This window comes from Lutra lutra, chromosome 1 (assembly GCF_902655055.1).
Source record: "Lutra lutra chromosome 1, mLutLut1.2, whole genome shotgun sequence".
In the NCBI taxonomy this organism is placed as follows: Eukaryota; Metazoa; Chordata; class Mammalia; order Carnivora; family Mustelidae; genus Lutra; species Lutra lutra.
Genome location: NC_062278.1, coordinates 56,109,051 through 56,134,751, shown reverse-complemented (window position 1 = coordinate 56,134,751; position 25,701 = coordinate 56,109,051).

The following is a 25,701-nucleotide window of genomic DNA, read 5'->3' as shown; positions in this document are numbered from 1 at the left end:
GTGCGGCAGAATTAAGGAAGGAAGCAGCTCTTCATAGCTATTCTCCTGTTACAACTCCGAAATATGTGTGCTTGAAGACTGAATAGAAGGTAACTGATCTGAAATAGAAAAGCATTAAAGCTCAGAAATATGGAAACATGAGAAATGACCCTGAATTAGATGTGTTTAAAATGGTTTTTAGGGCTTTCTTTGGTCCATATAAGTCACCTTAACAAAACATTTTAATAAAACATTGTGGAAAAGTAGCCATTGGACTTTTGGGAAGGAAATAGTCCTACAGATTCAAGGCAAACCGTATGACTGAAAATTATGAAAATTGTTGCAGAACTCCAAAAAGCAACCCTTACCTCAGTGTGGGAGCTGAATTCTGACCGTCGGAGGGTAATTAGGGGCTCCCTACCTGTCCCAAGTCAGCTTTGGGGGATGCAGACCCTGAACTGACTAAAGGCAGTTCTCTGGAGAAGTAGACAGCCAGCAGGGGTCCTTAGCCCACACTGCAGTATCCAGGGGACAGGTGTGCCAGCCGCTAGGGCAGACGTGAGATGGGCATGGAAGGATCCTCTATACCACCTAATCTCTTTCCAGGTAGAGACACAGCACACAACAGCAAATGAGGTGCTTCCAGCAAAACCAAATTGGAAACCAGTGAAGCAGCTAGTACGGAGAAGAGAAGCCCTGAGGGGGAGGTAGCATACCAGACAAAGGTTTCTCTCCTACCAGAGCCGGGAGATCTGTAGCAAGTGACTTGCACCCCCCCACACACCTTTTTAAAGATTTTATTTATTTATTTGAGAGAGAGGAAGCACTAGCAGGGTGAGTGGCAGGCGGGGAGAGGGAGAAGCAGGTTCTCCACTGAGCAAGGAGCCTGATGTGGGGCTTGATCCCAAGACCCTGGGATCATGACCTGAGCCGAAAGCAGCCACTTATCCGACTGAGCCACCCAGGCACCCCATGACTCAGCCCCTTCAAGCTTGTTTTCTCAATTCATAAGATTGGAAAAAATAAAAATGCCCATTTTGAGTCCCGTTAGAAAATAAATATGATATACATAGAAGATATATTTAAATATTATATACTAGTGAATCATACATTCATTTTTTATATTAATAGAAAGAGGTCTGGGATACTGTCCACCAAGGTTAACTGTAAGTTATCCACAAGGGAAGGGTATTGTGGGGTTACAGAGGGGGATACAAAGAGTGGCAAAGAGCAGAGATTTGGAGGCAGATTGTTTTTGGACACAGAGAAAGTTGCTTAACCTCTTTGTGCCTCAGTTTCCTGTAGAATGGGAGAAGTAAAAACTGACTTGAGAGGGTTGCTTGGGATATTAAAGGAGCTAACGTGGGAAATGATTTATAACAGTGCCTAGCGCACGGTAAAGACAATGTAAGTATTAGTTATTTATATTGTTTTATCTCGCTTGTTCCTACTTTATAATTTTTCTACAATGATTACATATTGATTTTACAATAAGAAAAATGTATAAAACCTAAAAACAACAACAACAACAGGTTCTTTGGAACATATGAACTGTTAATAACTGTCAGGCATTTTAATTAATTTCCATTCTAAGTGGAACTAAAAGAATGAAAACTGTTAAAACAACACATCAAACAGAGAACGAGGGCCATGAGCTTTCTACTGCTCCACTTTAAAAAGGAGGGTCTTAGGCCTGAGGTTTGTGTGTTTGCTTGCATTTCTGAGCTACTGTCTTTCTCCAGCCTCTGCACAGCGGCGGGCACCTGAGGTCACGTGTCTGCTTTGTTCACAGTCCATTCTCTGTAGACGCAACATCAATACTTCAGCCATCACTGGTAGGGGTAACACTGCTTTGTTGTCTAAGCTGGGCAGGCCTTCTTTTTTTCTTTTTTAAGAGTGCAAAAAGGTAACAGCTGCTACCTCATTCACTGTGGACCAATGAATACCAGATAGGTGACTCAGCTGCAGCTCCTGACAGAGGCTGAGCCCCTCGAACAACGAAGCCCCCCTGAGACCAGACACCCCGGTGCCGGCTTCCGCTACCATGGCCGCGCGCAAGCAGCACCTTCCCCACCTACTGGGTGGATCCCACATGGGGTGGGGCAGGGGGTGGAGGGAGTGGGTTCAGGATTGCCCATGGCTGCTTCACCAGGAATATTCAGGGGACTGAGAAAGGCCAATATTGAAGAAATGTATTACCTGAATCGTTCAATTCCCTGGGAAGTTTCCTCTTACTGCTTAGGAAGAAGGAGGAAATGGCTGTGCACCACACACACACACACACACACACACACGCACGCACATGCACACGCGCGAGTGTTGAAGGTCAAATTACCATCAAGGAGCCAGCAGGACACCTTTTAAAATGGGCTGCTGCAATCACGCTTTCAATCCAGTCCCTACACTTTGCAGGTAATTGCAAGCCAGGGGCAAGCCACAAATACCATTAAACACAGGCATTATCGCTCCTGACGCCCACAAGCGCCATTATAGTAATGAACTACCAATATACTCAAATTCCTTGATCACACGGACTATATACATTTCACAAGAACTTTTAAAGTCCACTAGTGGAGGAATTCTCCACACCGTAAGATTTCTTTGGAGACTAGAGGAATTCAGAGGAATGAAGTTAATTGAGGTAAAACAAAAAATAGCAATGCATTTATTCTAAATTTAGAGAGCAGGAAGCTTTTTCCTTTTTGGTTCAGCTCTTTTCCTCCTCCTTTCTGTTTCTTTCCAGTGAGTCTATTAGCCTGACTCCCTTAGACCTAATTGGCAAATGGAAAAAAATAAATTGTAGGCACCCACCCAAGCATTTTGAGATAATTTATAGCTGGAATGTGTACGTATTGATCAAAAAGGGCATCCTGCCATTGTTGATGAGAGTCCTAGCAGACGGACTTTGGAAAACGGAGCAAAAATATACCATAAACTGTAGGATAGCCAAACATTTCAGTGCATATCACAAATAAAGCAATACAGTTTCTATCAGAGGAGATCGTTCCTGGTAAAGCCACCAGACTGCTGTAAGGTATTAGGCATGAAATGTGAGATGATAGGAAACTTGCTTTATTTCCATATTTTAAAAAACTTCAACAAAACTTTATATGAAAGATCATTTAAAACAATACAGCCTGAGTAGGAGTGGGGACCCATTAAGGCAAATGTTTTGCTAAGAAATAGATTTTGAGACAGGTATCAAGGTATGGGGACAAACCATGTTTTTCTGAATAAAGCATATGTGGCAGAGTTTCCAGGAAAAAGCGCTACTTATCATATTTTATAAATGCTCAGCAAGAGAGAGTGCAGCAGAAAGAATCCCTTCAAGGATATAAAGACAAAGGCATGTAGTTTAATGGTACAGTAAAGCAAACAACTGACTCGGTAGGGGACATAATGTGACATTTCAGCTTCAGGATAGGTAACTCAAGAGGAAAGACCTTTAAGGAAAAAGGAGAATAAAAATTTTTTACACAATTACAGACTCTCACATGATCTGTCCAAATAATGAATATTCAGCATCTTTTATGTGCAGAGTACATGCGCATGTGTTCTGGAAAGGGGGAAAGTTGCATTATAAAGTAACCCAAGGATGTGTCCATATTGTTGTTGAAATCAGAAAGGAAAATAAGTCCTAGCTGTCCCTAGAGTGAGAATTAGAAACAAAATAGAAAATATTCTTCAACCTTTGCACAAAATCAAGTTGTATACACATCTGAAAAACTGCTTCAGTTTTGGACACGTAGGAATGTAGAGAAGCACCCGAGGAGGGAGAATCCAGTGGGAAGAAGAAGGCATCTTCACACCTGTGGTTATACCTGCACTTGAACATCCAGCTTAGAGGGAGGGACACTCATTCAAAGAAATCCCAAGGCATATGAAAGAGTTCACGTGGACTTCATCTCTAGCCTTCCTTTCTTGTCAAACTTCTTATAATGTCTATATTTCACATGTCCGATTTTGATTTTTCCCCCATTTCATTCTTCAATCATTTAATCAAGTATCAGCACTCATTGCTCCAGAAAATTAACCTTTTGAAAGGAATCAACAATTTCTTAATTCCAAATCAAAGAGAAATTTTTTTCTTTTCGTTTACTTGATCTCTTCTCCCTTGGCCCTTGCCATCTTGAAATTCTCTCCTCCCACAGCTCCTGGGATGCCCCTCTTCCTGGCTTTCTTTCTCTCGCTCTCTGATTATTTTTTATTCCACTAAGTCCTCTCCTCTATTTGCCCGTTCAGTTGAGTTAGCCTTGCCTCCACGATATCCTCAAGCTGCATGACTGCCCATGATCTGAGACATGCCAAGACTTTAATGACAAACTATTCTCTGCTCATTTCCAAAACGCTGTTCTCCCCATTGTCTCTACCCTGAGCTCTAGATCCATATTTTTGGTCTACACTAGGACATCCCAGTTGTCTGTCCCTTACAAATAAAGACAACACACCTAAAATCAAACTCAAGGTTCTTCCTGCACCCCCTAACCTACTCTTCCTCGATCTCTGTCCCAATGAATGGAACCACTACCAGAGCTCTTACTGACACACACTGGGACTTGGGTGAATTGCAAAAAGGCACCCTTCCCTGGACTGGTTCAGACCTATGCCAGACTGGGCCTTTTACTCAGGGAAGATTTAACTCTCACTCCCACATATTTCTTTGTGGAGTGTGCACATTGCATGCCAGTCAGTAGTCCTAACATCATCTCCTGACAATTCAAATTTGGACTCTCAGAGTCATCATCTCTGTAAATGCTCACACATGGAGTTCTGTTCATTTTATTTCAGAAATACCCATACTGTATGAAAAAAAAGCTTTTGCCTAACAGACCGCTATCTCCATTTGTACAGTATATATTAAGAATGCTTAATTTCTTTCTCCTTTGTTGAAATAAATAAGCATCAATAGAAGTTTTAATATTTTTGTCTTAGTCTGCTTTAGATCCTATAACAAATTACCATAAACTGGATGGCTTAAATAACAAATAATGATTTCTTATAGCTCTGGAGTCAAGATCGGGGTGTCAGTATGTTCAAGTTCATGGGGAGGCCCCTCTTCCAGGTTGCTAACTGCTGATTTCCCATTGTATCCTCACATGGCAGACAGAGAGCAGAAGAAAGCTCTCCCATTACTGTTGTAAAGGCACTAATGCCCTTCATGAAGGCTTTACCCGCATCTCATCCTTCTTACCTCCCAAAGCCCCCACCTCCTGAAATAATCACACTATGGTTAAGGTTTCAATATATGGACTTTAGGGTGACACAAACATTCAGTCCACAACATTTTTCTTCCCTTCATGCAGTAGATCACTCACCAGGGTAGACTTATACCACTTTGAAGACTACTGATAATAGGATTCAAACTCTAGAACATAATGTATGAGAACTTTAACAACTGGCCACAGAACACCTTCCTGGCCCCATGGTTCATTCCTCCATGGTTGCTCCCTCCATCCAGAGCACAGTACTTGGTGTATCTTGGTTGGCTCCATGTGGCTTTCTGCCTCTGTACATATGTCCATGCCATGGCTGTATCTGGAATCTCCTTACCCTTCCTCTCCCTAGTCCATTTTTCCTTGTCTTTCAAGACTTCACTGAAAGGTTACTTACTTTGTCAACTTTCCTTCATCCTTCTCCCACTGTCTTCAACCCCAGCCACCACCCAGGGAAAAGTTACTACCTCCCTCTGCTATGATTCCCTGGTTCCTTTTACATGAAATATGTACAAAAAGCCTCCCATGCTAGTTGGTTAGTTATTTTTTTAAATGACTTTCTCTTCCATTATATTTTATTCTCTCTGAGATAGATGTCTTATTCAGCTTTGTGTACTAAAGGCTTAGGATGGTTTGACACATTGTAGGTGTTTTGTGAAGGTTGCATGAATGAATAAAATGAATGAATATGACTAATTAAAGTTCTCTTCAAATATACTGGGCTTCCCCAGGAAGCAGAATGTTTTCTTTCCCTGGTCCAGGCAGAGGCTCGTAGAAAGAATTCAGACAGAGACTAGATGTGTGGTCTAGATATGCTTTAACACACCTGAGTGAAGGGTGTGCACCAACAAGTTGCTTCCACCTTCAAAATATCATGTCATCCTCCCTCACCCCAGTAGGACACCTTCAGTGTCTGCAGGAACTATTGAGGTCTTATACATTTGCTGCTTAATTTTGCCAAACACTAAATATGCTAAAAGTACTTCTGTCCCTTAATTCTATTGTTCACTGCAGTGGTTTTGAAATATGTCCACAGATTCTGCAAAGGCAGAGCCTAATTCTCCTCTCCCTGAATATGGGCTGGACTTTTTGACTCATTTCTAAGAAATGAAAGCAGGTAGAGGGGGATGGGGTAAGACTTCAGAATCCGGAATTTTAGATTACAAAAGGCACTGTGGCTTTTTCCTCATTTGCTTGCACTCTCTTGGATTATTTGCTCTGGGGAAGTTAGCTGCAATGTCAGGTCATTCCAGTGCCTTACAGAGATGTAGTGTGAAACTTCAGAATCCTGACAACAGCCATGCAATGAATTATCTTGGAAACAGATCCTCCAGCCCCAGTCAAGCCTTCAGATGACTGCAGCCCTAGAATGTCTTGATTGAAACTTGATGAGAAACCCTGAGCTAAAGTTGTACCTCAGAAACTCGGTGAGATAAGTGTTTGTTTGCTGCTTTAAGCTGATAAACTTGGGAGGTAACTTTTTATACAGCAAAATAATATCAAATACATGCATCGAGATTTTTTTAACAACTCCCAGAATATTATAAATAGGCTCTCCTTCCTCTCTACAATCCTCTGGAAAATATACTATTAGGCGGGGGAAAGAAAAGAATATTTTCCAAGACAGAAAGTAAATTTACGGAACTCAATAACCCATGAGGTGTAATAGTGTGAACGTATTCCTGCATTCAAGAAGGGCTTAGCTTTATTTATGAATGATATTCATATATTTGTTTACTCCTGAGTTACTTAAGAGCCCCTATTCTGTGTCAGTCACTGTGCCTGATGATGCTAGAATCCTACTTGGTTATTAAGGAAACCAATTTTTGCTCGGAGGAGGCCATCTGTAGTCCTCTGAACTTAATGTGATGGCAGACATCCACACCCTCCTTCAAACCCCACCAGAATGGCCCTCTGGGGGAGGAACTGGGATGTGAAGTACGGAACTCAGAGAGGATTAATTATGCCCTCCTAGTTAAGGTTTTTGAGCTGATCACTCACTGATTTCTAATGATAAACCCATCATTTTTATCTCTGCAGCATCAAGTGGGGTTCTTTTCATTTTCAGAGATGAAGTGTGCCCTCTCCACAGAGAGCTACAGACATGAAAAGGAAAGGTGCATATCATAGAAAATCAGTAGAGTTGAAAACCTAGAGTCTCATCATGTTTTCCCAGCCAGAAATTTTCAGACACTTTAACAGGAAACTTGTGACACAGATGGAAAATGAATTTCGTCTAAGCAAAGTAAATGAGAAAAAAAAAAAAAAAACCCTTCAAAGATCAAAAAGCTGTGTAAGAGATACTCAAAGGACCCAGATTATATAAATGCTTATAAGCTCTGGTTGTTTTCATACAGTGCTATTAAGGAACCTGTAATTAAGGTGTTGGAGGTTTTCTTAAACACACACACACACACACACACACACAGAAAAATCAATCCCCTCTTATAAAAACCAGTGGTAGGTGTGTGGAGCAGTTTCCTTGCCCCAGGAAGGAACCATGCTTCACATGGAAATGCAACCATCCTCAAATGAAGTCAGTGCAACCTGTGGAAAGATATAATTTGCTGTACCACCGAGAGCTCAAAGGCAGCAACACCTCCCTGGGAGCCTGCCACCTCTCCTACAAACTCCATCCAAAGATGTATGAGAAACCCTGCCACTGAGCTGAGGAAATGTGTTTTTTTATCCAGAGCTGTGGAGGGTATCTGTGTGACGCTTCTGTCACCATTCAAGGGGGTACGTGTGCACGCGGCCTTCCTGCAACCTCTCCGGGGTGAAGCTGCCATGCCTCACCTGGGCAGGGTCTTATGCAGGGCACTAATGCAAACTTGATGTTTTTTAGCACAGCCAGGGCCAAACTGCCAGAGCTCTTTTCCCAGTGCTTACTCATGATTAAAGTGTGTGGCTAATTTAGACCCACTGTCATCAGAAAAAGCAGTTCAGACCATGATAAATGTTAATAACTCAGACAAAAACGTGTCCTATGGGGAGACCCAGAATTCCCTATCATTTCTTTAGGAAATGACTCTCAGAGTGTGGCCCCTGGCCCCTAGCAGCATCTGGAACTCGATACAAATGAAAATTCTAGACCTCCTGAAGCAAAACTCTGGGAATGGGCCCAGCATTCTGTTTTCACCAGCCTTCCAGGATTCTCATGTACGTTGAAGTGTGAGAACCACTGCCTTAGAAGTATGAGTCATGATCCCGTTCTGTGGCTATTTACAGAATGATACAAGGAGGAGAACCTACTCATTTGTTTCCTAAGGTTATAAAGTAATTTGATTTTCACACTTTCAGGGGAGAACTTATGGCTTCTTGTCTTCCCTAACTAGCTTCAGGACGCATGGTGAAAAGCTAAGGGTATTGCTCCTGACTTGTTCGGCTGACAACTCCTGTGATGTTTGTAAGAACTGGGTCAGTTCATTGCAAACCTTCTACAGATGCCTTATGAGTCTAGTGGATCACATTTCACATTGGAGTAATACTTACCTAGAGGTGAGGGACAATCAGGCAGAGCTGCTGGCATGTGGAGATTGTGTCACTGTGTTTTGACGTGAAAGTCACTCCCTAATATGGCAAAGGGAACCACACAAAGGAAAATTCTGTCCGGCAACGAACAGTCCCTTCCAGGCATCACAGAACGACACTGATTTCGGGGCAGAGACAGGAAGAGGATCATGATATCACAGCATCATTCCTTCCTGTCACTCAAATGTCACTTAGAAAATGTGGCCTTCCTTCAGAATTAAAAAGGAAGAGGACCCACACCTTCCACTTATATAAAAATGAAGCTATGAAGCTAATGCTAGTACAAGGTTTCTTGACTTACAATTTCTAAGAGCTAAATAACTGCCTGTGTAAAATCATGATAAGCAACAGGAAGTAAAAATGCCAGCACGCACAAAAACTGCAAATCAAATATGTCATTGTTCTCTTTGACATGCTTACTCTGTTTCACAGAGGTCATTAGGCCCAGGAAACTGACCTGTAATTTTTGAATCATAACCATCCAGTGACACAGCTCTGAAGGTGAGACTGGTTTTTTCCTCCCAATGTTTAGGAAAAGGGATTTCTACAATCATGTGTCTTCTATAATGGTAGTCAGAAATGACTAAAAACGTGGTTTGGAGATCTTTTGAGATCCCATAGAATGTAATATGTAACTATCATTCTGGTTTTTAATGGGTTATTTTTCTAAGAGAAGATTCCAGAATGTCTTATAGTGGTACTTCCTAGGAAAGCATAGGAAGATTTGTTCCTCCCTAAAGGTAAGGAAGCAGTGGAGGACTCCAGACTAGAAGAGAAACAGCCAGGGACACTCTTCAGCCCTGGTTCTACAAAAGGTTCTCAATCAAAGAGATCATCATCTTATGATTCCTAGAACAGGCCTGGAAGAAAAAATAATATTTAAAACTCCTGGCTTGATTTTTCTCAATAACATTATGATTTCTATAAATGCTGTCACCATGATGCCCCAAACTGCATCAGGAAATCCTCTATTTCAGCCCCCATGTCTACACTGGTAGATCTCCAGCAGTTTCAAAAAGCATCTCAATTTCTGTCCTGTTTTCATACAGTGGGTAACATTACTGTTTGATTAATGCAACAGTAATTCTCAGCACACACCCCCCCCCCATAGTCATCCACCTTCCATCACAGGAGGTGAAAAAGTGAAATGATTTGCCTTTCCAGATTCCCTTTCTGCGAGGAGTGAGTAATCACGTGACCCAGATCCAGCTAGTGAGCCAAAAAGAGGCTTTTGGAAAAGCTTGTGGAATAAAAGATAAAAAGCCTTTGGTTCTGCCCATTTCTTCTGGCTTACAATGCTGGTGTCAGAACATTATGTCCCAGCTCTGGTGGCAATCATATGACCATGAGGAGGCAACATGAAAATAAAAGCAATTTCAGTGAGAATAGTCAAGGAACAGGATGGAAAAGGACCTGAGTCTCTAGAGATGTCACTGAGTCACAGGACTGCCCCTAGAACTACCTACCTTGAACTCACTGAGACGTAAAATAATCAGATGCATCCACTGATTAAGATATCATCAAGTGGGTTAGCTATTCTTGGCAACCCAAGTCATTATTTCAAAAAATACACCATGGACCAAAAATTGTGTTTTAGTTTTAGAAAGATAGTTATGGGTTTAGAAAGATAGCTATGTACATGGCTAATCAATAAGTTACATCAAATATTTAACCTCATTTTTTATATACATATAGGTATTTTTTTTTAACTTTGGGATACAATTTCTTCTAACAGATCAAAATACACCCTTAATCTAGTGCATGGCTTTGTTCTAGTCTCCAGCCTGATCACATTCTCTCCTCTTTTTTTTTTCTTTTTCCAACCAACTTCTTATCTTATCTATTTCTTTTTAAGAATCTTTTTAATTTTCATCTTTATAGTCATATTACATCCTTTCATCATGTTTATCTTTATTTTTATATATGTATAGGTTTTCTTTCTTTAAAATTTTGGGAGGTAGTTTCTTCTAAGAGACCAGAATACACCCAAAATCAAGTGGTGGCTGTGTTCTATTCAACAGTCTAATATATATATTTTATACTTTATTTTTTATCTTCTTATTTTTCCCCTTATCTTCTCCCACTGGTTTTGGATCTCTTCTGATTTGTTTAGTGTATATTTTTCTGGGGTCTTTGCCACCATTTTAGTATTTTGTTCTCTCATTCATCTGTTCTTATCTGGATAAAATGAAAAGGCAGAAAAACTCACCACAAAAACAAAGAAGAACAAGAAGCAGTACTAATGGTTAGGGACCTAATCAATATGGACATTAGTAATATCTCAGAACTACAGTTCAGAATGACAATTATCAAGGTGCTAGCATGGAAGATATTAGAGAATCCCTTTCTGGAGAAATAAAATCCATTTCTGGAGAAATAAAAGAACTAAAATCTAACCAAGTTGAAATCAAAAAAATGATTAATGAGGTACAATCCAAAATGGAGGCTTTTATTGCTAGGATGAATGAGGCAGAAGAGAGAATTAGTGATATAGAAGACCAAATGACAAAGAATAAAGAAGCTGAGCAAAAGAGAGACAAAGAACTACTGCACCATGAGGAGAGAATTCCAGAGATAAGTGATACCATAAGATGAAATAATATTAGAATAATTGGGATCCCAGAAGAAGAAGTGTCATGGCTGGCATGACAAATCGACCAGGAATGTGAGGGTAAGAGGATGAAGAAAAGAACTCGAGAAGCAGAGAGATGGGGGCAGGAGGAGCACTGAGGAGGATGTCCAACAGTGCTAAGTTTATTCAAAGCATTAAGGCCATATATAGAGAGATATTACCATAGAAGAAGCAATACACCTGTGTCTAATTAAACAACCACGAGTTCCCATAATAAGTTTCACACTTAACTATAAGCAGACCTTGTGACACCAAATGGCTGATGCCAGTACAATTGTTCTGTATTGATACAGCAAACCTGAAAGTAATTTATGGACTGTACTAGGGCAGCAAGGACCAGCCACAAATTTATGACCCCAACCGAATTGTTCTCATTTGTTTAGCAAGCGTGTGGGAAGTCACGTAGGTGAGTGCACAACACATAGCACAGATCCTTTCTCAGTGCTACTCAACTTTTGCCATCCTAAACCTTTTGTTAGGTTATTTGGACTTTAAAGGAGGCACAAGTCAGGGCCTGGTTTGGTCCTCATCTCAATCCTTACCGTGGCCTCCCACAAAGAAGAAAGAGCGAGAAGGGCAGAAGGCATATTGGAGCAAATTATAGTAGAGAATTTCCCTAATATGGCAAAGGGAAAAAGCATCAAAACCCAGGAGACACAGAGAACCCCCCTCAAAATCAGTAAAAATAGGTCCACACCCTGTTATCTAATAGTAAAACTTACAAGTCTTAATGACAAAGAGAAAATTCTGAAAGCAGCTCAGGAAAACAGGTCTGTAACATACAATGGTAAAAATATTAGATTGGCAACAAACCTATCCACAGAAGCCCTGGCAGGCCAGAAGGGACTGGCATGATATATTCAGAGTACTATACAAGAAAAATACGCAGCCAAGAATACTATATCCAGCTAGGCTGTCATTGAAAATAGAAGGAGAGATAAAAAGCTTCCAGGACAAACAAAAATTAAAAGAATTTGCAAATACCAAACCAGCCCTACAGGAAATATTGAAAGGGGTCCTCTAAGCAAAGAGAGAGCCTAAAAGTAACAGACCAGAAAGGAACAGAGACAATATATATAATAACAGTCACCTTACAGGCAATACAATGGCACTAAATTAATACCTTTCAATAGTTACTGTGAATGTAAATGGGCTAAATGTCCCAATCAAAAGACACAGAGTATCAGAATGGATAAAAAAACAAGACCCATCGATATGCTATCTACAAGAAACTCATTTTAGACCCAAAGACACCTCCAGATTTAAAGTAAGGGGGTAGAAAACAATTTACCATGCCAATGGACATCAAAAGAAAGCTGGGGTGGCAATCCCTATATCAGATAAATTAGTTTTAAGCCAAAGACTATAATAAGAGATGAGGAAGGACACTATATTATACTTAAATGGTCTGTCCAACAAGAAGATCTAATAATTTTAAATATCTATGCCCTTAACATGGGAACTGCCAATTCTATAAACAAATTAATAACAAAATTAAAGAAACACATTGACAATAATACAATAATAGTAGGGGACCTTAACACACCCTCACTGAAATGGACAGATCATCTAAGCAAAAGATCAACAAGGAAATAAAGCCTTTAAGTGACACACTGGACCAGATGGATATCACAGATATATTCAGAACATTCCATCCCAAAGCAACAGAATACACATTCTTCTCTAGTGCACGTGGAACATTCTCCAGAATACATCACATCCTGGGTCATAAATCAGGTCTCAACTGGTACCAAAAGATGGGGATCATTCCCTGAGTATTTTCAGACCACATTCCCTTGTATTTTCAGACCACAGTGCTCTGAAACTAGAACTCAATCACAAGAGGAAAGTTGGAAAGAACTGAAATACGTAGAGACTAAAGAGCATCCTACTAAAGAATGCATGAATCAACCAGGAAATTGAAGAAGAATGTTAAGGGCGCCTGGGTTGCTCAGTTGGTTAATTGACTGCCTTCAGCTCAGGTCATGATCCCGGAGTCCTGGGATTGAGTCCCGCATCGGGCTCTCAGCTCTGTGGGGAGTCCAATTCTCCCTCTGACCTTCTCCCCTTTCATGCTCTCTCTCTCACTTTCTCTCTCTCAAAAAAGTAAATTTTAAAAATTCATGGAAACAAATGAAAATGAAAACACAACTGTTCAAAATCTTTGGGACACAACAAAGGCGGTCCTGAGAGGAAAGTATATAGCCACACAAGCCTTTCTCAAGAAACAAGAAAGGTCTCAAGTACATAACCTAACCCTACACCTAAAGGAGCTGGAGAAAGAACAGCAAAGAAAGCCTAAACACAGCTGGAGAAGAGAAATAATAAAGATCATAGCAGAAATCAATGAAATAGAAACCAAAAGAACAGTAGAACAAACAAATGAAACTAGGAGCTAGTTCTTTGAAGGAATTAATAAAATTGATAAATCCCTGGCCAGACTTATCAAAAAAAAAAAAAAAAAAAAGAGAGAGAGAGAGAGAGAGAGAAAGAAACCAAATTAATAAAATCATGAATGAAAGAGGAGAGATCCCAACCAACACCACAGAAATACAAACAATGATAAGAACATATTATGAGCAACTATATGCCGGCAAATTCAGCCATCTGGAAGAAATGGATGCATTCCTAGAGACATATAAACTACCAAAACTGTACCAGGAAGAAATAGAAAACTTGAACAGACCCATAACCAGTAAGGAGATTGAAACAGTCATCAAAAATCTCCCAACAAACAAGAGCCCAGGGCCAGACGGCTTCCCAGGGGAATTCTAACAAACATTTAAAGAAGAATTAATACCTGTTCTCCTGAAAATGTTCCAAAATATAGAAATAGAAGGAAAACTTCCAAACTCATTTTATGAGGCCAGCATTACCTTGATCCCCAAACCAGGCAAAGACCCTATCAAAAAGGAGAATTACAGACCAATATCCTTGATGAACACAGACACAAAAATTCTCACCAAAATATTAGCCAATAGGATCCACCAGTACATCAAAAGGATTATTCACCATGACTAAGTGGGATTTATTCCTGGGCTGAAAGATTGGTTCAACATCCACAAATCAATCAATGTGATACAATACATTAATGAAAGGAAGAACAAGAACCATATGATACTCTCAATAGATGCTGAAAAAGCATTTGACAAAGTACAGCATCCTCTCTTGATCAAGACTCTTCAAATGTAGGGATAGAGGGTACATACCTCAATATCATCAAAGCCATCTATGAAAAACCCACAGTGAATATCATTCTCTGGGGAAAAACTGAGAGCTTTTCCCCTAAGGTCAGGAAGAGGACAAGGTTATCCACTATCACCCCTGTTATTCAACATAATACTAGAAGTTCTACCCTCCGCAATCAGACAACAAAAAGAAACAAAAACATCTGAATCAGCAAAGAAGAAGTCTAACTCTCACTCTTTGCAAATGATATGATACTTTATATGGAAAACCCAAAAGACTCCACTCCAAATCTGCTAGAACTCATATAGGAATTCAGCAAAGTGTCAGGATATAAATCAATGCACAGAAATTAGTTGCATTTCTATACACCAACAGCAAGACAGAAGAAAGAGAAATTGAGTCGATTCCATTTACAATTGCACCCAAACCCGTAAGATATCTAGGAATAAACCTAACCAAAGAGGTAAAGAATCTGTACTCAGAAAACTATAGAGTTCTCATGAAAGAAATTGAGGAAGACACAAAGTAAAGGGAAATCATTCCATGCTCCTGGATTGGAAGAACAAATATTGTGAAAATGTTTATGCTACCTAAAGCAATCTACACATTTAATGCAATCCCTATCAAAATCCCATCCATTTTTTTAAAGAAATGGAACAAATAATTCTAAAATTTATATGGAACCAGAAAAGACCCTGAATAAGCAGAGGAATGTTGAAAAGGAAAGCCAAAGTTGGCAGCATCACAATTCCAGACTTCAAATCTCTATTACAAAGCTGTAATCGTCAGGAGAGTATGGTACTGGCACAAAAACAGACATATCAACAGAACAGAATAGAAGGCCCAGAAATAGACCCTCAACTCTATGGTCAACTAATCTTCAACAAAGCAGGAAAGAATGTCCAATGGAAAATTCTCTTCAACAAATGGTTTTGGGAAAATTGGACAGCCACATGCAGAAGAATGAAACTGGACCATTTCCTTACACCACACACAAAAATAGATTCAAAATGGATGAAGGACCTCAATGTGAGAAAGGAATCCATCAAAATCCTTGAGGAGAACACAGACAGCAACCTCTTGGACCTCAGCCACAACTTCTTCCTAGAAACATCACCAAAGGCAAGGGAAGCAAAGGCAGAAATGAACTATTAGAACTTCATCAAGATCAAAAGCTTTTGCACAGCAAAAGAAACAGTCAACTAAATCAAAAGACAACTGGCAGAATGGGAGAAGATATTCGCAAATGACGTTATCAGATAAAGGGCTTGTATCCAATATCTATAAAGAACTTATCAAACTCGGGACGCCTGGGTGGCTCAGTTGGTTAAGCAGCTGCCTTCGGCTCAGGTCATGATCCCAGCGTCCTGGGATCGAGTCCCACATCGGGCTCCTTGCTTGGCGGGGAGCCTGGTTCTCCCTCTGCCTTTGCCTGCCATTCTGTCTGTCTGTGCTTGCTCTCTCTCCCTCTCTCTCTGACAAATAAATAAAAAATCTTAAAAAAAAAAAAAAAGAACTTATCAAACTCAACACCCAAAGAACAAATAATCCAATCAAGAAATGGGTAGAGGACATGAACAGACATTTCTGCAAAGAAGACATCCAGATGGCCAACAGACACATGAAAAAATGCTCAATATCATTCAGCATCAGGGAAATACAAATCAAAACCATAGTGAGATACCACTTCATGCCAGTCAGAATGGCTAAAATCAACTATTCAGGAAATGATAGATGTTGGTAAGGATGCAGAGAAAGGGGAACACTCCTACACTGTTGGTGGGAATGCAAGCTTGTTCAGCCACTCTGGAAAACAACATGGAGGTTCCTCAAAAAGTTGAAAATAGAGCTAACTTGGGACTCAGCAATCACACTACTGGGTAGTTACCCCAAAGATACAAATGGAGTTATCCGAAGGGGCACATGCACCCAATGTTTATAGCAGCAATGTCCACAATAGCCAAACTATGGAAGGAACCTAGATATCCATCAACAGATGAATGGATAAAGAAGATGTGGGATATATATATATATACAATGGAATACTATGCAACCATCAAAAGAAACAGAATCTTGCCATTTGCAACCACATGTATGGAACTAGAGGGTATTATGCCGAGCGAAATAAGTCAATCAGAGAAAGAAAATTATCATATGATCTCTCTGATATGAGGAATTTGAGAGGCAGGGTGGGGGGCTGTCAGGGGTAGGGAAGGAAAAAATGAAATAAGATGGGATCAGGATGAAGACAAGCCATAAGAGATTCTTAATCTCCTGAAACAAACTGAGGGTTGCTGGGGCATGGTGGGGGTAGGGATAGGGTGGCTAGGCTATGGCCATTGGGGAGGGTATGTGCTATGGTGAGTGCTGTGAAATGTGTAAGCCTGATGATTCACAGACCTGTACTCCTGGGGCAAATAATACATTATATGTTCATTTAAAAAAATAAGTTATATCAAAATTTCTTCTGGAAGAGCTTCCTTATGTGTTCCTTTTTTTCCATTCATGCTGCCACCTTACTTGATATGGGGATCAAAACTTGTCATTAGGGATTGATTGTTTTTGTCCCCTCAACATTTATATGCTGAATCCCCAACCCCAAATATGATAGGTGGGGCCTTTGGGAGGGAATCAGTGTTAGAAGAGCTAATAAGGATGGGGCCTCTGTCCCAAGGGATTAGTGCCCCTATCAGACAGACACCAGAGAGCTTGCTCTTTCTCTCCACCGTGTGAAGATACAGCAAGCAGGCAGACATCTACAAGCCAGAAAGAGACACTTCATCAGACATCAGCCATGCTGACACCCTGATCTCTGACTTCTAGCTTCTAGTACTGTGAGAAAATAAATGTTTATTGTTCAAGCCTCCCCATCCATGATGGTTTGTTTTGGCAGTCTGAGCAGAGCCATACACATGCTTTGGCCTATGAATCTTTATATAAGTAAGTTTAGTATTAATTTTTCTTTCAGAGACATTACAGACAACAAATTATGAAAAAAATAAAATAATATTTTTTATCAGTTTGTATACATCAGGAGCCTTAATTCTTCACTCAACTCCCTTATACATAATAACAATTATTGTTGCTGACACTGTTGTTACAGATGAGGAAACCAAAATCTGGAAAAGTTAAGTAATAATAAGTCCAAGGTCTCTCTGATAAGGGTCAGAGGGGGCTCAACCCCACCATCTGTCTTATGGCAATGACTTTATTTTTTAATGAAGAAAGGATGCTGTATTTTGTCAGATGCTTTTTCTGCATCAATTGAGAGGATCATGTGGTTCTTGTCTCTTCTTTTATTAATATACCCTATCACATTATTAATTCCTGAGTTTTGATCCACCCTTGCATTCCAGGAATAAATCCCACCTGGTTGTGGTGGATAAGCCTCCTAACGTACTGTTGGACTCTATTGGTTAGGATCTTGTTGAGTATTTTGGCATCCATGTTCATCAGGGATATTGGTCTGTGATTCTCCTTTCAGATGGGGTCTTTGTCTGGTTTGGGGGTCAGGGTAATGCTGGCCTCATAAAATTAGTTTGTAAGTTTTCATTCTATTTCTATTTTTTGAAACAGCTTCAGTATAATAGGTATTGTTTCTTCTTTAAATGTTTGGTAGAATTCTGCTGGAAAGCTGTCTGGCCCTGGGGTCTTATTTGTTGGGAGGTTTTTGATGACTGTTTCAATTTCCTTGCTGGTTATGGGTCTGTTCAGGTTTTCTATTTCTTTCTGTTTCAGTTTTGGTAGTTTATATGTCTCTAGGAACCCATCCATTTCTTCCAGATGGCTGAATTTGTTGGCATATAGTTCCTGGTAATAATTTCTAATAATTGTTTCTATTTTCCTCCTCATGTAAACCATTTTTCTCCTACATTCTTAGAGAACTTGGCTTATTCCACTCATGAAACTCTTTAAATGTTCATTCAGTATCAGTATTTGTATATAAGAAAGGTATGTACATAATCATTGGCAACATAATGAATACAGAGTCAAAAGTTCACTGCTTTACATTCCTTGTTCACTGCTTTACATTCCTTGTTCCTTTTCACAATTGGAGCCCCTAAGGCAAAGGACTCTGAACCTGAGATATGAGGTCTGAACATTGAGGTGCCAACAGCTGAAGTGCCCAGTGCTTGATGAGGAATTTACTCTCCTGTTATGAAAAGTGTACATTTGTAATCATTACTCTGTAAGGGTTTTTATTTTTTTATTATTTTTTAAAGATTTTATTTATTTATTTGACAGAGAGAGAGATCACAAGTAGGCAGAGAGGCAGGCAGAGAGAGAGGGGGAAGTAGGCTCCCCACTGATCAGTGAGCCCACGGGGCTCGATCCCAGGACCCTGAGATCATGACCTGAGCTGAAGGCTGAGGCTTAACGCACTGAGCCATCCAGGTGCCCCTGTTAGGGTTTTTATAACAAAAACTTTATTTAAGTAAAGAGTGATGAAACCTTTAATTAAAATTACAAAATAACACGTTAGTGGGCAACTAAGGTAAAAAGTTGGGAATGAAATATTTTACAATATTGAGTCATTTTCTCACCATTTAAAATGATAGGGTATAGAATAATAAGTCCTTGAATAAGATTATGAGTAGAAATTTGCCATGTCAGAAATTCTGTAAAACTCTTAGTGCACTAAGGACATTTCACAGATGTTAATTGTTGTTATCACTTATAAAAACACCAGTGATGAGATCATTAGACATACTGTCCAATCTAAATCCTAGTTAAAAAAAAAATAACAAATGTAAAAACAATCTATTGGGAAAGTACCTTAAAATTATATTATCTGCTAAGCTAGTCTAGAAGGCTTAATTAATGCTTAAATATATACTTATTTATATTTATCATTTAATAATAATTGGACTTAAATAAGATAAAGCTCAAAATATCTTTTGTCTCGTTTCTTTATAAACCATTGGTGTGATTTTAGGTAAGGAAACCTAAGAAAGGAATAAAAAAACAACACCTTAAACTCAAACACTCTGGTACTTTTTAAAAACCACCTCTCCCTTGTTCTGACTGCCTAAAAATAAAAACGATTTAGAAGAAAGAAGGTTTGAAACAATCTTTAAGTCAAGTAGTATATAAAAGAAATTATAGGGGGTAACATGTTCTATGCTATGTGGGAACAAGTGTATAAAAATGTCAAAATAATAGCAATAAAAAGACTATAAACTTCATCTTCATGTCCAGTCAGGAAATGAAAGATCTTTGTACAGCCTGTGCTTTGAAAAAGTTAAAGTGCCTTCTGTGTTAAAGACATTGTAGGAGCTGGTCATTATTACATCTCAGAAAGGATAAGGGGAGTAATACAGACGACATTAAAGTGGTTGTTTTAGAACTTTCTTTCCTTTCCTTTGTACATGGGCTTTCATGGGGAAAATAAAAGGCAGACAGGTTTTCGCTCTTGTGTCTTTGGGTGTGGGCAAGCTCTGGACAAAAGGCCAGTGGACTTACACATCCTCCTTCATTATGTTTCTTGTACCTTTCCTTCTCTTTGCTACTGTGCCCCTCCCTCTGCATGATTCCAAGGCAGAGGGCCCCTCCGTGTACACCCCACCTGTACCGCCCCACAACCAGAAGCATCCCTATGTCCTCCTCTTCTCTCTCCCTGTCCTTCCCTTCCAGCATTTACCTTCCCTGAACTCCATTCTCAAGAGTCTTGCTAGATAACTTGCCTACTGGATAACAATATACACGAAAATGTTTCTCACTGATAAATGCCCGACCTAGAAGACATCTCTTTTGAATGCTTCATGCCATCAAGAAAACAGGATAGACATTTCTGGCAAAGCTGCTGAGAGAGGAAAACTCTGTGTGCCTTTGGGATTTTTCCTGTTGAACATTTTTACCCTTATTCCTAAACTCTCTCTAAATCAAGCAAGACTTCATGTTCCTAGGCTTAGTCTCACTTCCTGATTCCAACAGGAAAGCCCACAAAACACTAGGTTTTATATTCAAAGATCTTCCTACCTTAAAGACACCTTCATTTATATTTCATGTGTATATACATACCTATACATATATATCATTTATACATAAATAATATATGCATTAACTACAAGTTTAATAAATTGAGTCTTTGGGCTTTGGTAGAAATTTTATCCATGTGATGGTATTTATTTTCTACTGCAGCACAGCAAAGTGACTTAAAGCAATAGCCACTTACTAGCCCCTAGTCCTATAGGTTAGAAGTCTGGGCAGGCTTAGCTGAGCTCTCTGCTTAGGTTCTCACAGGGTTGAAATCAAGGTGTCAGTCCAGTCTTGGCTCTTTTTTTTGGAGCCTCTGGGGATGAATCGCTTCTAAAGTCATTGAAATGGTTGTCTGAATTCAGTATCTTCTGGTTATAGGATTGGGGTTTCTACTTCCTTGGTGGCTGTCACACAGGAGAGTGTCACACACTCTCAACTTCTTAGAGGTCACTCTCAGGTCCTTGTGATGAGGATCCCTCCTTCTCAACAACAGCTTCCTTCACATTCATTTCCTAGCTTCTAAGATCCCTGATTACTTCTGTCAGCCACCAGAGAAAACTCCCTTCTTTCATGGGGCTAATGTGATTAGGTTGGCTCATTTGGATGACCTTCTTATCTTAAGGTCAACTGATTAGTGACCATAGTTACATCTGGAATATCTTTCTTGCTACAGAAGTTAACATAACAACACAAGTAATACAGGGGCAAAGTTCATCGGGACCATCTTAGAATTCTGCCAACCACAGTGATCTTCTAGAAATGCGTAATGTAATGCTTTAACAGTCATCTTTGTTTTTGCCCTTTTTTATAGGTGATTTAGGTACATGTCTTAGCTCTCTCCAATAGAAGGGTAACTCCTTAGGGCAGAGAAGTTAGTTTTTTCTCAATAAATTACACTGGAAGAGAGGTAGCTGAAACAAAGAGTAAAATGTAAGGAGGGTGCTGAATTTTTTATACCTAATCAGACAGCAAAGAGGTAAGTTGCAATTGAGGCAGGAGATTTAGAATTTTGTCCATGGAAATTAAATAATAAAAAGTTGAAAATGTGGGTGAGGATGAAACTTGAAAGACAAACCAAAGACCACATATGATAGGTTGGGTATTAAACTACCTTTTATCCTGGCTGAAAACTGTAAGCTTGAAGTCTGCCAGGGATAAAGCCTCTCAAGTCTGATTGTAAGAAGGGACACAGAGGGCATGACCCTGAGGCTCAGGTAGCACTCTCTTTGAAGCAATGTCTGGACGCTGATCCCCAGCCATGTTCCCTATCCTGTCCTGGACCAGCAACCTCCTCATGGGCCTAAGTTTTTAATATGCAAGCACAGCAGACTCTCTCTCTCTCTCTCTCTCTCAATCTCTCTCCCTCCCTCCCCACCACCTTCTTTTTTTCCAGTTTTACTGACTAAAATTGAGAAATAAAACTTTATATATTTAAGGTATGCAATATGAAGATGTGAAATATGTAGGGATGCCTGGATGGCTCAGTGGGCTAAGCGTCTGCCTTGGGCTTAGGTCATGATCCCAGGGTCCTGGGATCAAGCCCCACATCAGGCTCTCTGCTCAGCTGGGAGCCTGCTTCCCTTCCTCTCTCTCTGCCTGACTCTCTGCCTACTTGTGATCTCTACCTGTCAAATAAATTAATTTAAAAATCTTAAAAAAAAAAAAAAAGAAAACCTAGCTAATAAAGTTTCTCAGTAGTGCTAATATTTGAGAGATTCAAGGCATCGAATCTACAATGCTTTAATTGAGCATTCGTTAAATAACAAAGTGTTTAAAATTGTAACACAATATTAGATTTGCAAAGATAGTAACAAGATTTGTGAGTTCAAAGGAAAGACTTATAAAACTAGGGAACACAATTTATACCTTTTATGAACTGAATACTAACACAAACATAAGAAACTATAAATATTTTTATGCAAAAAACACCTTTGAGACTAAAAACTGAGTTACCATTATTAAATACTGCAGAGCGATACAACTGTAGTGAAGATCCGTCATAGCAGCTACTATCTATTAGGCACCAGCTGCATGTCAGTTCTGTGATATACGCAGACTCTGTTCATTTATTTGTTTTTGAAGATGAGAGATAATATAAATAAGGTACCTCGCTCCTTAAGAGCGTGTTGAACTGAGCGGGAAATGTTTTTAAATATAAAAATATTACCTTACATACTAGTTGGAATTCCATTGATCACAAGTGACAGAAAACTGAAGTCAAAGTGTTTTTAATAGTAATAATAATAATAATACCAACAAGAAGAAGAAGAAAGGGATTCAGTGGTTCAAGTCATTTAAGGAGTCCAAAGATAAAAGAAGTACACCACTCAGGTCTCCCTTCCAAAAAGAATAAGCTGCCTACCTATGAGGCGTGCAGGCAACTGATAGCCACGGGCATGTGGGGTCCCGCATGGTCTTGAGCTGAGACCATACGCTTTCTGGACAGCCCTGGGAATAAGCACAGCAGGGGAGTCAGGCCCTGGGCATTTCTGTCCAATGTGGGAATCTCCCACAAGCAATCTTTATTCCAAAGCTCCCTGTTGTACTGACCAAGACTTGATAAAATCTGCGGCTGGGTGTAGGTTCATCTGCCCAATCCCAGCCCCCGCAGCCCTGCTTTCACAGGCGGCAGACCTAAATCAAAGGGCTAAAGGCTTTCATGGCCCAATACAATTCCTCCCCGTTTACCTTCCCCCAGTATTACCCCCAATAAGTCTTAGGTGCTGGTAATCTTCTCGTCTGCTTCCTGGAGGACCTAAATTGTCCTCAATTTAATGACAGCACGGGGCCACTTTCTTTCTGTGTCTCTGCCCTGCCTCACTAAGGCTGCCACTGTTCACGAGAGCACCGTGGTCACAAGCATCACCTGCCTCTAACTGCATCCTCGTTCATGAACAGTGGAAGAAGGGAGCATCTTTCTTTGTAACGTTCAGGAGAGAGAGAATCATTTTCTTCTCCAGATGCCCCCCCAATTAAATCTCCTTTCTGTCCCTTTGAAGCCCTTTTAATGGTAATCTTATCCCCACACCATGACTAGAGCCCATCCCTCTAGCTGCTGTGAGATCAATTCCAGCCAATCTGCAAGGCTGGGGAGCCCTGGGTCCCATAGGAAAGGGGACACAGAGAAAAAAGTGCCAGAGAGGCAACCACAATATTTTCCTGTGATGTTTATTTTAATGTTGTTTCTCCTAGGAAGAAGAAATAATTCATATTACCCAAACCAGTAAACTTTGGAAATTCACTCTTACCTAGTCCACCGGTTCATGCAACTGACTTAACGTGAGACCAAAATGGAGGTTGGCTGCACAAAACACTTCCACAACCACCACTTATGCGGGGTCCTTATCTTACAGTTACTAGGGAAGTGACCCTTTTGCACTATTAAAAAACTCTAATTTTTTTTCACTGATTTTGAGCCCCATTTCTGTTTTCCTCTGGAGTAACTAATATGACCCCATTTAATTTATTCCTCAAAAATACTTTATGTGTTTCAGTTATTTGCAGCTGTTTTATAAAAACAGTTACATACCAGTTAGGTTCTTAGTTCCAGATTAAACGGGAAAGGATCCTTGAATACTATCTAACATCCCACCATAGAGTTAGTCACATGAGGACACTGCTGTGACCACTGACTGACAGTGGTCAGAGATACTGGAGCATAAATGTCATACCACACAGTAATAAAAAATGGAATGGATTCTGTAGGGTTCTTTCTTCTTCGTGTCATTTGGTCCCCATTCAAACGGGGGCCAGTGTATCTGATTAGCAGAGCTCTGGCTGCACGGGAAGTGGTAGGTGGAGAGTTCCTGTCAATTTCAGCTTCTAGAACGGGAGGTAGGCTCTGCCTCACAAGGTAGGAGATTCCAGATACAGGATTCTTTGTATTTGTTTGTGTCTCATGTATGATCCTCAGAAGGATTTTATGAGAGTTTTCCTTAGTATCTACCTTCTATGAGAAGAGAATACATTGGTGCTCAAATGTCTCAGGCAAGCCAAGTGTCAGTCACAACTCTCAGCAATCTTGCTCGGTTTGGACGTCTTTGGGGAAGCTGGTTGCCATATTAATGATAACATCTGTATTTCCTTTTTGTTACATTGGTAAGACAAAAACATATTGCCTTTATTAATGCTGAGCCCATAGACTTTGACAGGGCACTTCCCATCATTTCTATAAACATTCATCTCAGAAAGATTAAATTCAACTCAGCAAATGTTTATTCAGCTCCTAATAAATGTAAGCTCTTGTGCTAGGCACTGGGGAAGACAAATTTGTCTTAAATTGTCACTGTGGTGACTACTTAGTTGTTATTTTAATACCATCATCATAGAAGAATTGGGTATTAACTATTCATGATCTACTTTTATATTTCACTGTCAATTTCCCATTATTTCCAATTCTACAGAAGCGCTCCAGAATCTCCACAATACATTTTTAGAGGTTAATCTTCACTACAGTTTCTCTCTGATTCATATTATGAATATCATTTTGGAATCCAAACAATACATATGTATTTGAGTATAAGATGCAACTGTGAAAGATGTTAATTGTTTATATACCAAATTTTTTACGTTATTATGTTAACACGAGAACATTAGAAATTCACAAATGTAAGTGTGTGTTGCAGGGATATACTGTTTATGCTTGCCTTCGTGCTAACGTGATATTGAGTAGGCGTGAACAGCAGAGGAGCCTTATGAGAAAACATTGATCAGAGCTCTGGTCGATGCTGGAGCCCGCTGCCATCCTGTACTATTTGAACTGGATAAAAAAGTAAAGTTCATGACTCATCTTTAAATTGAGTTTTGAATTGACTCTCATTGTCATTTTCATGTATTTGTCACTGCATGATTCATTCCCATTTCCCCCAAATCAATTCTAAGAATACTTCTCATGTTATACCCTCCCATCCTTTCATTGTTCCATCTGAAATCAAGTCTTTGTCGCACTTCATCACAGGGGTGATAAGGTCACCCTTCATACTTTAATTTCCAGAATGGTTAGCTGTTAGCTGGAAATAAGTTAATAGTCACTACAGAAGTAGTAGTTAAGACTTTGGTCTCTGCAGTCAAACAAGCCTGGGTTTCTTCCCACTGACCATGTAATTTTAGGCAATTCTATAACCTCCATAAGCCTTAGCATTCGTGTCTATGGAGGAGCTAACAATAACACTTTCCATG